The sequence below is a fragment of the Rhinopithecus roxellana genome, chromosome 1 (genome assembly GCF_007565055.1).
Source record: "Rhinopithecus roxellana isolate Shanxi Qingling chromosome 1, ASM756505v1, whole genome shotgun sequence".
NCBI lineage: Eukaryota > Metazoa > Chordata > Mammalia > Primates > Cercopithecidae > Rhinopithecus > Rhinopithecus roxellana.
In genome coordinates, this window is record NC_044549.1 from 140,055,729 (window position 1) to 140,072,822 (window position 17,094).

Genomic DNA, 17,094 nt, shown 5'->3' on the forward strand with positions numbered 1-17,094 from the left:
GCAAAAAATGGTAGAATGTTGATGATAAAGTTCAAGTTAATAAGATAATAGGTAGATTTCTAGATATTAAATTAAGTAAATGGATAACTCATTAACTGAGAGAGTATATAGAAGAGGAGCATGAAGTCTGAGGAGTGATGGAAAAGACATAAACATTGATTACATTGGAGCTGAGGTGTTGAAAATATTTAAGGAGGTAAATAGGCACTCAAAAGAGAGGTTCAGGTGACCTGGGGTGTTGATGGCAGTTGACACCCATAGGATTTAATGAGATCATCCAAGTAGAGTGATATAATTGGAATGTGTGTCCCCACCAAAACTCATGTTGAATTATCATCCCCACTGTTGGAGGTTGGGCCTGATGGGAGGCATTTGGATCATGGAGACAGATCCCTCATGAACGAGTTGGGTCATCCCCTTGGTGATAAGTGAGCTCTTGCTCTAAGTTCATATGAGATCTGGTGATTTCAAAATGTATGGCACCTCTGCCCCACTCTCTATCACTTGCTTACGCTTTTGTCATGTAACGTGCCTGCTCTCCCTTTACCTTCTGCCATGATTGGAAGCTTCTTGGGGCCTACTTAGAAGCTGAGCAAATGTTAGCACCATGCTTCCTGTAAAGCCTATGGAAACATGGGCCAATTAAACCTCTTTTCTTTAGGAACCACCCAGTCTCAGGTATTTCTTTATATCAATGAAAGAACAACCTGAGTATGAAGAAAAAGAAGAAAAAAACCTAAGGATAAAACCATGGGCTTATGCATGTACATGAATGTGGAGGGGAAATATTTAGGAGATGAATACAGAGATGACAATAAACTGGATTGTTGAAGTAGGAAAATAAAACATTAATAATGCCTAATAGCCAGGCACAGTGGCTCATGCCTGTAATGCCAGCACTTTGGGAGGCCGAGGCGGGCAGATCACCTGAGGTCAGGAGTTCAAGACCAGCCTGGCCAACATGGTGAAACCCCATGTCTACTAAAAATACAAAAAAGTAGCTGGGCATGGTTATGGGCACCTGTAATCCTAGCTGTTTGGGAGGCTGAGGCAGGAGAATTGCTTGAACCTGGGAGGCAGGGGCTGCAGTGAACCGAGATTGTACCATTGCACTCCAGCCTGGGCGACAAGAGCGAAGCTCCATCTCAAAAAACAAAAAAGTAACAATGCCTAATAATCAAAACAATAAGAAAGATTTAGATCAGGCTGGATAGTTAAGAGCTGAAAAGAGACACCTGGACATGGGAACCAAAATGTCCCCATTGAATCTTTGCCCTTTTCCAATGCAAAAGCAACTTCCATGCAGTAGTCACAAAAGTGCAAACTGGATACCATCTGAAGAGAAGTAGATCGAAGACCTAGAAACAGACACTGTTAGTAAAACAGCTTTAGGGTGTCTGGAGAAGAAGAGAATCATGATGAAACAGAGCAGTATCTACAGACAGAGGCAACATTGAAAGAAAGGTTTATAGGCTGGGTACGGTGGCTCACACCTGTAATCCCAACACTTTGAGAGGCCAAGGCAGGCGGATCACGAGGTCATGAGATCGAGATCATCCTGGCTAACACAGTGAAACCCCATCTCTACTAAATATACAAAAAATTAGCCAGGCGTGGTGGCGGGAAGCTGTAGTCCCCGCTACTCAGGAGGCTGTGAACCTGGGAGGCGGAGCTTGCAGTGAGCCGAGACCGCACCACTGCAATCCAGCCTGGGTGACAGAGCGAGACCAGTGGAAAAAAAAAGATTTATTAAACTTTTGTGTTGTTTTTTTTTTTTTTCCTAAGGGTAGGAAAAAATATTGTCCATTTATAGGTCAATAGGAACGATCTAGTGATGAGAGAATGACTGAAGATTGGGAGAAGAGGATGTACAGAGGGGCTGATAGCAGATGTACTCCATTTCATCACTGTTAGACTACTCATGACAGAGCTGGCTGACATGTCCTGTGCATGTCATTCCCCCTCTAAAGGAAGAGAGTGAACAAGGGGCATCACCATAGCAAGTCGGGCTAAAAGATATCAGGGGCACCTTATAACTATGACCCCTAACACATGAATAACCAAGTATGGAACATTTTTTATGACAAGAATATTTATGCATGATAACTATCGCTTAACATATATTTATGAAGTATATTTAAGCAGCCCAAGAGCTTACATCTAAAAAGCCTCTACTTTATATATTGTTTAATGAAATAAGTACATCTTTAAATTTATGCATCTTAAAAAGTACATCTTTCCTGTAACTTTTACACTCCTAGAAATATTTGTTTAATGAAATAAGTACATCTTTTTTTTTTTTTTTTTTTTTTTTTTTTTTTTTTGAGACGGAGTCCTGCTCTGTCACCCAGGCTGGAGTGCTGTGGCCGGATCTCAGCTCACTGCAAGCTCCGCCTCCCGGGTTCACGCCATTCTCCTGCCTCAGCCTCCCAGGTAGCTGGGACTACAGGCGCCGCTACCTCGCCCGGCTAGTTTTTTGTAGTTTTTAGTAGAGACGGGGTTTCACCGTGTTAGCCAGGATGGTCTCGATCTCCTGACCTCGTGATCCGCCCGCCTCGGCCTCCCAAAGTGCTGGGATTACAGGCTTAAGCCACCGCGCCTGGCCGAAATAAGTACATCTTTAAACTTAGTTAAGTCTTTCCTGTAACTTTTACACTCCTAGAAATATTCTGTTTTGTCTCTTACTATCTTAGTCCAGTGACATGTGACTGAGATGAATTAAAATCTGTTAAATAAAAGTAAGTAGAACAGTTTACATTTTTCAACCCATATTTGAATATGATTTTTCATAGCAAGTGTATATGCTTCCAAAAGGTAGTGTTTGGATGAACGGAGGCAAGATGGTGCACTTCCGGGTTCTTCATCCCCCCAACTTTTCCCGTGCACGCGAAAATGCAGCCGGCGACCTGGGAAGGTGCAGACCAACTAGGCATGCGCCAGGTGATGTCAATCCGAAGAGACCAAGATTTACCTGGTCGCACCTGCAGAACGCCCCCCAACACGCCCGTGCCCCGCCTATTGCCCTCCCACTCCTAGAAAAGCCGCTCCGGACAAACGCCACGCACAGACTTCCCAGCTTCCCCACTGCGGTCGGGACTGTCGGAACTCCGTCCGAGAGCTCCACGGGCGACTCTGTGGGCCTCATTTGCCGGAGGCCAACAGACCTCTCCCTACCCACCTTCTTCCCCTGAAGCTAGGTGACCAAAATAAACTTGCAGTTTTGCTCCTACACTTGCCTACTCGCTGGTTCTTTTGTGCCTGCTCTGGTGGTCTTAGAAAAACAAATCAAAAGCTTGTCTTCTCTCACAACCCACTCTCTCACTGCCTGATTTCCAGCGTCCCTTCCAACTCTTTACAGATGAAAGGCAGAAAGTGGCAGTTGGTCTCTTAGCCCAGCCTGTCGGTAACACCCACCGTCCTGTGGCCTATCTATCCAAACAGGTAGACCCAACTGTACAAGGCTGGCAACCCTGTCTGCGTGCGCTAGCAGCAGCAGCCTGCCTGACCCAGGAAGCAAAAAAGCTCATTAGAGGCAGTAATCTAACAGTCCTCTCCACACACCGTCTTCAGGATCTCATCTCTCATAAAAGTATTAGCCACTTAACTCCATCCCGGCTCCAACTTTTCCATCTCTTATTCATAGAAGACCCCACTGTTACTTTAGAAGTTTGCTCCTCTCTAAATCCAGCCACTTTATTGCCAGACTCTCTTAAACCACCCCATACTAAACATTCTTGTCCTGAGGTTCTGGAGGCTCAACCCCCCAGCCACCTACACTTGCATGACCAGCCCCTTCAGAATGCACAACTAACCCTATTTGTGGATGGCAGCTCCTTTATCAACCCTCAAGGAAACAGACAGGCAGGATATGCAGTAGTTACCTCTTCCACAGTTTTAGAGGCAAAACCCCTACCACAAGGGACCACATCACAGCAGGCAGAACTCACTGCACTAACCAAGGCACTCCTACTATCAAAAGGAAAAACAGTAAACATATACACAGATTCTAAATATGCTTTTCTAATCGCACACAACCATTCAGTCATCTGGAAAGAGAGAGGGTTTTTAACCACCGGCGGTACCCCTATTATTAACAAAAACCAAATACTCAAACTACTAGATGCACTGTCGGCACTTTTCAAGGTAGCCATTATACATTGTAAAGGGCACCAAACTTCATCTAACCCGGTAGCAGCTGGCAACAATTTCGCTGACATCACTGCCAACTTTATACAGCCAGGCAGAAGTAGCAGAGCTTTTCCAGCAACTTTCCATGCCACTACGCCACTTCCGTCAAAAACGGGCTGTTTTCCTCCCTCTAGTTATTGGAATCAGCTGAAAGCCTGGCCTCCCTGCAGTGCCGAACTACCTCAATAGCCCAAGTAGCTGCCCAAAACAGGTGAGCCCTAGGCTTGTTTACAGCTGAAAAAGGAGGCACTTGTCTCTTCCTTGGAGACGAGTGCTGCTATTATGTTAGCAAGTCAGGCCTAGTAGACACTAACATTCAAACCCTCAATAAAATAAAAAAAAACTGAGATACAGAACCTTAATACCCCAACCTTGCCGGGACCTTCCTTCTGGGTTTTGCCCATATTCCAACAAATGCTTCCATACCTCGTTCCTATACTAATACTGTGCCTTAGTTTATTCTTCATCCGTACGTCCAAATGCCAACCATGGGCCCTGACCTTAACAGCGCCCCTTAACAGCAGGAAGTAGCCAGACAGACCACGGCGCCCCTTGATCACTATTATCAATAAAAGGTTGGACTGTTTGGATGAACGGAGGCAAGATGGTGCACTTCCGGGTTCTTCATCCCCCCAACTTTTCCCGTGCACTCGAAAATGCAGCCGGCGACCTGGGAAGGTGCAGACCAACTAGGCATGCGCCAGGTGATGTCAATCCGAAGAGACCAAGATTTACCTGGTCGCACCTGCAGAATGCCCCCCGACACGCCCGTGCCCCACCTATTGCCCTCCCACTCCTAGAAAAGCCGCTCTGGACGAACGCCACTCACGGACTTCCCAGCTTCCCCACTGTGGTCGGGACTGTCGGAACTCCGTCCGAGAGCTCCACGGGCGACTCTGTGGGCCTCATTTGCCGGAGGCCAACAGACCTCTCCCTACCCACCTTCTTCCCCTGAAGCTAGGTGACCAAAATAAACTTGCAGTTTTGCTCCTACACTTGCCTACTCGCTGGTTCTTTTGTGCCCGCTCTGGTGGTCTTAGAAAAACAAATCTGGTAGATAACATATTTTATCTTTAAAATTATTAGATTAAACATTTAGAGAATGGAAGATTATAGTTTCTAAATGTTGTACAATATTATCTAAAATGAATATAAATTGCATGAACCTTCAAGTTTTCATCTGTTGTAAGATGACCTTTGGAAATCACTTCTGCAGCAATGAAACTAAACATTCACGGATGATGCATGTGCAGTGCATTAAAGTCAGAAATGTTTACATGGCACATACTGCAAAAGATAAACTGGCAGATCTGCCGAAGCACCACTCTATATCTAAGGTTTTTTTTATTTTTTTATTTTTCCATTTCACCTGAGCAAAAAGCAATGAAATATCTGTGTTAAAGGAATCTTTAAGTGCTACAGCTCATAATTTTAGTGCCCTGAGGTATCAGAAAAAGGTAATGATAGCAGTAGTCAGAATTCTTAGGTCAAAAGGGAATCTGGTAGTAAATGACCCAAAGCCTGCTGAGGTGTGCTCAAGACCTTGGGTTTTCATGTTTCTGATTGGTCTCGAAGTGATATCAATCACCAGAACCCAGAAGGAGAAGGAAATCCAATGATGTAAGTCTTTGGCAGTTGAATCTAAAATGAATGGAGAAAGTTTGTTACTATCTTACACCTCTTGTAGTTCTTACTACACACCTTAAACTTTGCTCTCTCTCTCTTCTCATTTATTCTTTCTCAGAGGAAGAGGTATTTATCTTGCTTGCTAAGACAAACTCCTTTCCCTAGGATCTTGAATACATTTTTATTGTTTTTTCCAGGCTCTTGCTATCATTATGTGAAGACTTTCCTGTAAGTTAAGTTTCTCTCTCTTCTGAATTCAAGTCCTCAGATTATGTATATTTCAGGTCTACTTTCTAAATAAATCAAACCAAAAGTCAACAAAAAAATAAGCCAACAACATTGTCCCTAGACTTTTTCATTCCTACTAATAGTGTCTATTCTTTCTATTTTTTGCTATGAAACAAACCATACTGGGTTAAAACAATATTTTTTCTTATCTTTATGGACTGTGGGTTGACTAGGCTCCAATGGGAAAATTCTACTCAGGGTCTATCATGTAGTTTTTGTCAGATGGTAGTTGGGGCTGTGGAAAGATGATAAGTCATTGTCACACAGGTGTGTTCCAATATCTCTGTCTTCAGGCAGACACAACCCATATGTAAGTTCATCTCAGCACTATTCACAATAGCAAAGACATGGAATCAACCTAAATACCCATCTATGGTAGACTGGATAAAGAAAAGGTGGTACATAGACACCATGAAACACTACACAGCTATAAAAAGAATGAGATCATGTCCTTTGCAGCAACATGGATGCAGCTGGAGGCCATTAACCTATGCAAATTAATGCAGGAGAAAACAAAATGTTCCATGTTGTAACTTGTAAGTGGGAGCTAAATATCAAGTACATATGAACAAACAGAAGGAAACAATAGACACTAAGGCCTACTTGAGGGTACATGGTGGGTGGAAGGTGAGGATTGAAAAATCACCTATCCGGTATTATGCAGATTACCTGGGTGACAACATAATCTACACCAAACCCTTGCAACATGAAATTTACCTATAAAACAACCTATACATGTACCCCTGAAACTAAAATAACACTTAAAAAAGAAAAAGGGAAAAAAATCTCATTAAAAAGCCTGTCTTCCTGCAAAAAATAAAATGAAAAAAATAAATATATCTAACTCCTGTATGGGTGAGATTTGAGGTACAATTCATGAGGCAAAATTCCTCTCCAGCTGTGAACCTGTGTTCAAACTACAGTGGTGGGACAAGAATAAATAGACATATCCTGATGTTCAGGTTCTTCAGTGATATATATATATATATACACACACACACATACACACACGTATATACACACACACACAAACACACACACACACCACACACACACACATATATGTGAACTGTGAACTATATATATATATATATATATATATATATATATATATACACACACATATAAACAGAGAGAGAGAGAGAGAGAGAGAGAGACATTTATTATAACAAATTGACTCATGATTAATGAGGCTGTCAAGTCCCAAGATCTGCAGTGGGCTACCTGGAGACCCAGGAGAAGTGATGTGGTTCCAGTCCAAGTCCAAAGGCCTGAAAGCAAAGAGAGTTGATGGTGTATATTATCCGGTCTTAAAGCTATGAGGCTCAAGCAAGAAAAGCCAATGTTTCCGTTCAATTCTCAAAGCTGGAAAAGACTGATGTCCCAGATCGAAGCAGTCAAGCAGTGTTAGCCTGACTCTTATAGAATGGCCTCATTTGTTGCAGTGTCGGCCTTTTTGTTCTTTTCAGCCTTTCAACTGATTGCATTAGGGGTACACCCATTAGGTAGGAAAATCCGCTTTACTCAGCCTACTCATTCAAATGTTAATCTCATCCAAACACACACACACACACACACAAATACACTCCCAGGATAATGGTTTGCCAAATAGCTGGTGAAGCCAAGTTTCAATAAAACTAACCATCATAGTCACATAGCTAGCTATTTAGTAGACTGAATAGGAATTTATGACCACCTTATTTTCCCTTGTTTATTCTTTAGTTCCCTACAATGTGCTTTTATTTTACTTGAAATTGTTCTCTTCAAAGTCTCCATTGATTTGCTGTTCTTGTAGACCAAATGTGTTTTTAACCAGCCCTTTCTTGATCTTACTATGGCTTTTGATCCTGGTGACTAATATGCCTTCTTGAAATGCTTACTTCTTGGTTTCCATGATAGTACTTGACTTTGGAATGTTTTTTGATATTTGTGACCATCACTTTTCTTCAAACTACTAAAGTTCACAGTTTATAGCAATCATCTGTGGGTACAAACACAGCAATCATCTCACTAGGCACTTGAGTTCTAATTTTTTATATTTAGCATTTACCTTTCTCCTAAATTCAAGTTTCATAATTTCAAACTTTTCAGTAGTCATTTCTATCCAAATGTTCAAACTTAATGTGTCTCCAAGTGATTAATTTTTATTCTGAAACTTGCTATTGCTCTTTTCCCTATGTGCCTTACTTCAGATAAAGGACATTTATCAGACCCTCAATCACTAAGGCTCAAAACTGTGTGAGGTGATTACCTGTTTGTTATCTGTCTTGTACCCACTCTTTTTGGAAATCTTCCCTCTCTCTCAGTCCAAGTTACTAAAATGGGGCTGACCCAGCCTCCAACTCCAAGTGTGAACATCTGACCTACGCTGAGCCAATGAGAATCATATATGTATGTATGTATGTGTATATATATATATATATATATATATATATATATATATATATATTTCTGTCTAAAACTTATGGAAGAGATGTTCCCTTTTGATAACAATCTTTTAACTTCTAGGGTAATGTAATTCTGGAGGTGGCAGGACCCACCTTCACCACCACATATATGAAACCTGCCTGAACATGAAGCCAATAAAAGGAAAGCAGTTCTGAGAAATAGTAATGGACAGAATGTCTGGATTCAAATATATGAACCAATACATTTTCATTTTTGTTTAAGCAAGTTTGAGTTGGCTTCCTGTCATTTGTAATCTATGGACTCCTGACTGATGCCCAGGCCATTATACTTGACTCTTGTTCTCTTATTCAATTCCTGATTAATCTACCCCTATAAAATCCTCTTCTGTGTATTATCACACAAACCACCCTAACTCAAAACTTCATCTGTCATCTAGAGTAAAGCAGTAGCCACCCACTTGTATAACTTCCCTGTTCCAATCGATCTTATTCACTCTTCCCAGAACTATCATTCTAAATTATAGTTTGATTTGGTCAAACCTCTTGGCTTGTCATTCAAAGTCATTCACTGTCTATCTGTATTTATATGTAGAGAATTATTTTTCAATCCACTATTTCATACAACGAAATGTAGTGTTGATGAGAATAGACTCTGGAACCAGATTCTTAAGTTCACATTTGGGATCTGCCAGTTTTTAGCTATGTACATTTTTTAAAGTACCTTAATTTTTCTGTGAGCCACTTTCTTCATCTGTAAGATGGAGATAATAATAGCACCCATATCACAATGTCGTTAAGAAGATTAAAGTACTTGATAATAGAGAAGCACATTAAGCATGCCTGGCACAGGATAATTGTTAGCTATGGAAAGTAAAATGTTAGAGCGCAAGGCTTTTATTTTACCTTGTTTTTTGTAGCCCTTGTGTGTAACATATTCTGACACATAGGAAGCCCCCATTAGAAGTATACTCGATGAATGAATGAATGAAATCACCTTCTGATCCTCCTTGTTACCTAAGTAAACAAACCTCTCTGCTCTCAAAGAAGGCCCATATCCATGTTTCTACTTCTGTGCCTTTTTGCATACTATTGATTTGGCCTAGAATTTTTTTTCCCCCACTACATATAAAAACTACCATCTATACTTCAATACCTTACTTGAGGTAATGGTCTCAGATTCCTCCAGCCAAAAGTACATGCAATTCCTCCCCTGCAAAATACCTCACTCTGGATTATCTAGACTTCACTAATGGCAGCTATTTTTTCCCTGCCTTGCATTAGAGTTATTTGTGTATGCGCATTATCTTATTTCTAAAGGATAATGATTCTAGGAGGTAGAAGAATTCTCTTTGCAGTATCCCATAGCTCCTAGCAGAGGGTCATGCATGGGGTAGTCATTCAGTATTTATTTTTGTGTTAGTGTATATGACTATCATGCATATATAACAATATTTATTGTTAGTAGGAATAAATATAGATGTCAATATTGACACTCTACTTGGACTATGATAAAGTAATATTCCAATATTAGTGAACCAGAGAGGCCAAAAGCTTTATGTTTACCTGCACCATTTTAGACTCTACTCAGACCCATAGTTGAAAACTTGGTTTTATCTATTTATAATAAAGAAAATATATAGCAGGCTTCCTACAAGTAGAAGACTCAAATCAAGTATTATTTTGAGGAAATGACAAATATTTTAATAAAAATATAGCTAATATATGAGAGGCAATAATTTGTGCAATAATTGATGAAATTAGCAAAATTAAATAAGTGGGATCTGTCCAACTGGAAACAGACTTAAAAAGAATAATCTTGAAATGCCCACATAAAGCTCCAATCTGAATCATGGACCTGTCACATAAATCCCACAATTCATACTGAAACCCTAGAACTTAAATCAGGTGCAAAAAAATACCAAGTAGATCTAAGAACTAAAACTTCAGAAGTTAAAAACAGGAATAAGACTAGAGCTCAGAAAAAAAAAATACACAGGTTTAACATTTTCTACCCAATTTAAGAGAGTAATTTAAAATAATTATATGTTTGTTTAATTTTTAAACAAAAATTTAAAGCATTAAGAGACTCTTATGCCAGATTTGTTGAAGGAATTCAGTGTTTAAGTTTCTAAGTAAAGTTTAAATGTTTGGTGAAATCTCATTGGCTATATGCATATTTTATTAGTTTTATTAGTGACACGTTAATCATTTGAAAAATACTAAAACAAATAGGAAATTAGACAGTGTAAAAATAGTCGTATGTATTCCTGTCATTGCACTAAGGCCCCTTGAATATTAACAAATCTATCACACACTGAAGTATGGGTTTTCCAATAATGAGTCATACCTCAAATACCTAGCTTTAATCTGCATTAACCCTACAGTGAAATACAAAGAAAGTGCATCATAACTATGTAGAGTAGCCTCTGTATACTGAAAACTTTCTCAGAAATGAGAAAATAACCTGAAATTCTTAGCATGGTAAATTTAAGTAGTATAATCACTGAAAATAAAGTTTTTAAGTAAAATTAATAATGTAAGAATGCAGATAGGATCTCTGAGGTGTGCTTTACCATGATTGCATTACTTTGCTAGGGCTGCCACACAAATGTCCTTATTTTAACTTAATTACTTCTTTAAAGACCCTATCTAAATACAGTCACATTCTGGGGTACTCTGGGTTAGGACTTCAACATGTGAATCTTTGGGGAAAAACAATTCTGATGCAAATGGCTTTTTAAATAATGCCCCTAAAATGTAAATCAGCAGGAAGGACAATTCATATATTATTTTTAAAGATAAAGTCCAACTCTTACTTATATCTGTTCATAATACTCATGTAGAGATTAGAAAGCAAAATCACATATAAAAATCCAGATGATCCTAACTCAAGATAGACCCTGAACTTTATAACCCACATGGTCCTACAAATGAACTCCAAGATAGTTTATTTCCAGGCAAAATAGTATTCTTAGTAGAGTGGTAATGTAGGTCAGTCACAGGCAAGGTTGTAAAATATCAAAATGTACTTTCAATAATCTTTCAGTTCCCATTAATAAAGCCTTCTTGGACTGGGATTAAGGCTTTCATATTTTATTGTTTGTGTTCCTATCAAAACTTTCTTGGTTTACACTCATACACTGCTCTGAAGAGTACAAATTAGTATTTTCTCTGATACTATTCCTTTTAATTAACTTTCTCCTCTGATCTTTCTCATTACCTTCTCTTTAAAGTCAATAGTTTTTAGGTTTGCCCATTTGAGGCTATATTCTATGATTTTGTAGGCATGCTTTCATTCTTTTTTCTTCTTTGTTCTTTTCTCCTTCCTGACTGTGCTATCTCTAATAGTCTGTTTTCAAGTTCACTAATTCTTCTGTTTGATCAGTTCAGCTGGTAAGGGACTCTGATACATTCTTCAGTAACTAAATTGCATTTTTCAGCTACTGAATTTCTGCTTTATACTTATTAATTATTGCAATTTCTTTCATCTTTCGAAATATTACATGCACACCAACATTAATTGAATGGTTTTTGTGTGAGAGGCACTATATCAAGTGCTTTTCAAGCATTTTCAATATTGCATTTGATAACAAAACAAAACTCTTTATCTCCAATTTATAGAGGAACAAACTGAAACTTAGTTATGATTTGCACTCAAGCTGTTTGACTCCAGAGCCTATACTGCAACACTTATATACTGCATATGCATTTTCAAAAATAAGATTTTACTTTCTAATTAAAATAGCAGTTGAATATTATCCTTGTAATATGTTAGCTATTTTCACAAAATTCACTCAAAGGAAAAAGAAAAGCAGTACTGACCTTAAGAATTTAGATTAAGGGGCGGAGCAAGATGGCCGAATAGGAACAGCTCCAGCCTCCAACTCCCAGCGCGAGCGACACAGAAGACTGGTGATTTCTGCATTTTCAACTGAGGTACTGGGGACATCTCACTAGGGAGTGCTGGACAATCGGTGCTGGTCAGCTGCTGCAGCCTGACCAGCGAGAGCTGAAGCAGGGCGAGGCATCGCCTCACCTGGGAAGTGCAAGGGGGAAGGGAATCCCTTTTCCTAGCCAGGGGAACTGAGACACACAACACCTGGAAAATCGGGTAACTCCCACCCCAATACTGCACTTTAAGCAACGGGCACACCAGAAGAATATATCCCTCACCTGGCTGGGAGGGTCCCACGCCCATGGAGCCTCCCTCATTGTTAACACAGCAGTCTGCAGAGATCTAACCCCGAGGCAGTCAGCCAGGCTGGGGGAGGGGCGCCCGCCATTGCTGAGGCTTAAGTAGGTAAACAAAGCCACTGGGAAGCTCGAACTGGGTGGAGCTCACAGCAGCTCAAGGAAACCTACCTGTCTCTATAGACTCCACCTCTGGGGGCAGGGCTCAGCTAAAAAACAACAGGGGAAACAGCAGAGGCCTGAGCAGACGCGAATGACTCTGTCTGACAGCTTTGAAGAGAGCAGTGGATCTCCCAACATGGAGGTTGAGATCTGAGAACGGACAGACTGCCTGCTCAAGTGGGTCACTGACCACTGAGTAGCCTAACTGGGAGACATCCCCCACTAGGGGCAGTCTGACACCCCACACCTCACAGGGTGGAGTATACCCCTGAGAGGAAGCTTCCAAAGTAAGAATCAGACAGGTACACTCGCTGTTCAGCAATATTCTATCTTCTGCAACCTCTGCTGCTGATAGCCAGGCAAACAGGGTCTGGAGTGGACCTCAAGCAATCTCCAACAGACCGATAGCTGAGGGTCCTGACTGTCAGAAGGAAAACTATCAAACAGGAAGGACACCTATACCAAATCCCCATCAGTACGTCACCATCATCAAAGACCAGAGACAGATAAAACCACAAAGATCGGGGAAAAAGCAGGGCAGAAAAGCTGGAAATTCAAAAAATAAGAGCGCATCTCCCCCTGCAAAAGAGCGCAGCCCATCACCAGCAACGGATGGAAGCTGGTCAGAGAATGACTTTGACAAGATGAGAGAAGTAGGCTTCAGTCCATCAAACTTCTCAGAGCTGAAGGAGGAATTACGTACCCAGCACAAAGAAACTAAAAATCTTGAAAAAAGAGTGGAAGAATTGACAGCTAGACTAATTAATGCAGAGAAGGTCATAAAGGAAATGACAGAGATGAAAACCATGACACGAGAAATACGTGACAAGTGCACAAGCTTCAGTAACCGACTCGATCAACTGGAAGAAAGAGTATCAGCGATTGAGGATCAAATGAATGAAATGAAGCGAGAAGAGAAACCAAAAGGAAAAAGAAGAAAAAGAAATGAACAAAGCCTACAAGAAGTATGGGATTATGTAAAAAGACCAAATCTACGTCTGATTGGGGTGCCTGAAAGTGAGGGGGAAAATGGAACCAAGTTGGAAAACACTCTTCAGGATATCATCCAGGAGAACTTCCCCAATCTAGTAGGGCAGACCAACATTCAAATTCAGGAAATACAGAGAACGCCACAAAGATACTCCTCGAGAAGAGCAACTCCAAGACACATAATTGCCAGATTCACCAAAGTTGAAATGAAGGAAAAAATCTTAAGGGCAGCCAGAGAGAAAGGTCGGGTTACCCACAAAGGGAAGTCCATCAGACTAACAGCAGATCTCTCGGCAGAAACTCTACAAGCCCGAAGAGAGTGGGGGCCAATATTCAACGTTCTTAAAGAAAAGAATTTTCAACCCAGAATTTCATATCCAGCCAAACTAAGTTTCATAAGTGAAGGAGAAATAAAATCCTTTACAGATAAGCAAATGCTTAGAGATTTTGTCACCACCAGGCCTGCCTTACAAGAGACCCTGAAGGAAGCCCTAAACATGGAAAGGAACAACCGGTACCAGCCATCGCAAAAACATGCCAAAATGTAAAGACCATCGAGGCTAGGAAGAAACTGCATCAACTAACAAGCAAAATAACCAGTTAATATCATAATGGCAGGATCAAGTTCACACATAACAATATTAACCTTAAATGTTAATGGACTAAATGCTCCAATTAAAAGACACAGACTGGCAAACTGGATAAAGAGTCAAGACCCATCAAGACTCCTGCTGTATTCAGGAGACCCATCTCACATGCAGAGACATACATAGGCTCAAAATAAAGGGATGGAGGAAGATCTACCAAGAAAATGGAGAACACAAAAAAGCAGGGGTTGCAATCCTAGTCTCTGATAAAACAGACTTTAAACCATCAAAGATCAAAAGAGACAAAGAAGGCCATTACATAATGGTAAAGGGATCAATTCAACAGGAAGAGCTAACTCTCCTAAATATATATGCACCCAATACAGGAGCACCCAGATTCATAAAGCAAGTCCTTAGAGACTTACAAAGAGACTTAGACTCCCATACAATAATAATGGGAGACTTCAACACTCCACTGTCAACATTAGACAGATCAATGAGACAGAAAGTTAATAAGGATATCCAGGAATTGAACTCATCTCTGCACCAAGCGGACCTAATAGACATCTATAGAACTCTCCACCCCAAATCAACAGAATACACATTCTTCTCAGCACCACATCACACTTATTCCAAAATTGACCACATAATTGGAAGTAAAGCACTCCTCAGCAAATGTACAAGAACAGAAATTATAACAAACTGTCTCTCAGACCACAGTGCAATCAAACTAGAACTCAGGACTAAGAAACTCAATCAAAACTGCTCAACTACATGGAAACTGAACAACCTGCTCCTGAGTGACTACTGGGTACATAACAAAATGAAGGCAGAAATAAAGATGTTCTTTGAAACCAATGAGAACAAAGATACAACATTCCAGAATCTCTGGGACACATTTAAAGCAGTGTGTAGAGGGAAATTTATAGCACTAAATGCCCACAAGAGAAAGCAGGAAAGATCTAAAACGGACACTCTAACATTACAATTAAAAGAACTAGAGAGGCAAGAGCAAACACATTCAAAAGCTAGCAGAAGGCAAGAAATAACTAAGATCAGAGCAGAACTGAAGGAGATAGAGACACAAAAAACCCTCCAAAAAATCAATGAATCCAGGAGTTGGTTTTTTGAAAAGATCAACAAAATTGACAGACTGCTAGCAAGACTAATAAAGAAGAAAAGAGAGAGGAATCAAATAGATGCAATAAAAAGTGATAAAGGGGATATCACCACCGACCCCACAGAAATACAAACTACCATCAGAGAATACTATAACCACCTCTACGCAAATCAACTAGAAAATATAGAAGAAATGAATAATTTCCTGGACACTTACACTCTCCCAAGACTAAACCAGGAAGAAGTTGAATCCCTGAATAGACCAATAGCAGGCTCTGAAATTGAGGCAACAATTAATAGCCTACCCACCAAAAAAAGTCCAGGACCAGATGGAATCACAGCTGAATTCTACCAGAGGTACAAGGAGGAGCTGGTACCATTCCTTCTGAAACTATTCCAATCAATAGAAAAAGAGGGAATCCTCCCTAACTCATTTTATGAGGCCAACATCATCCTGATACCAAAGCCTGCCAGAGACACAACAAAAAAAGAGAATTTTAGACCAATATCCCTGATGAACATCGATGCAAAAATCCTCAATAAAATACTGGCAAACCGGATTCAGCAGCACATCATAAAGCTTATCCACCATGATCAAGTGGGCTTCATCCCTGGGATGCAAGGCTGGTTCAACATTCACAAATCAATAAACATAATCCAGCATATAAACAGAACCAAAGACAAGAACCACATGATTATCTCAATAGATGCAGAAAAGACTTTTGACAAAATTCAACAGCCCTTCATGCTAAAAACGCTCAAGAAATTCAGTATTGATGGAATGTACCTCAAAATAATAAGAGCTATTTATGACAAACCCACAGCTAATATCATACTGAATGGGCAAAAACTGGAAAAATTCCCTTTGAAAACTGGTACAAGACAGGGATGCCCTCTCTCACCACTCCTGTTCAACAGAGTGTTGGAAGTTCTGGCTAGGGCAATCAGGCAAGAGAAATAAATAAAGGGTATTCAGTTAGGAAAAGAAGAAGTCAAATTGTCCCTGTTTGCGGATGACATGATTGTATATTCAGAAAACCCCATTGTCTCAGCCCAAAATCTCCTTAAGCTGATAAGCAACTTCAGCAAAGTCTCAGGATACAAAATTAATGTGCAAAAATCACAAGCATTCTTATACACCAGTAACAGACAAGCAGAGAGCCAAATCAGGAATGAACTTCCATTCACAATTGCTTCAAAGAGAATAAAATACCTAGGAATCCAACTTACAAGGGATGTCAAGGACCTCTTCAAGGAGAACTACAAACCACTGCTCAGTGAAATAAAAGAGGACACTAACAAATGGAAGAACATACCATGCTCATCGATAGGAAGAATCAATATCGTGAAAATGGCCATACTGCCCAAGGTTATTTATAGATTCAATGCCATCCCCATCAAGCTACCAATGAGTTTCTTCACAGAATTGGAAAAAACTGCTTTAAAGTTCATATGGAACCAAAAAAGAGCCCGCATTGCCAAGACAATCCTAAGTCAAAAGGACAAAGCTGGAGACGTCACGCTACCTGACTTCA

General features: G+C 40.2%; 1 protein-coding gene across 1 annotated transcript in view; it reads right to left on the bottom strand.

Annotated features, from left to right (window-relative positions):
• The window catches only part of NAALADL2 (N-acetylated alpha-linked acidic dipeptidase like 2), a 977,694-nt gene that overhangs the window by 314,088 nt on the left and 646,512 nt on the right, over positions 1-17,094 (bottom strand). The window lies entirely within an intron of this gene.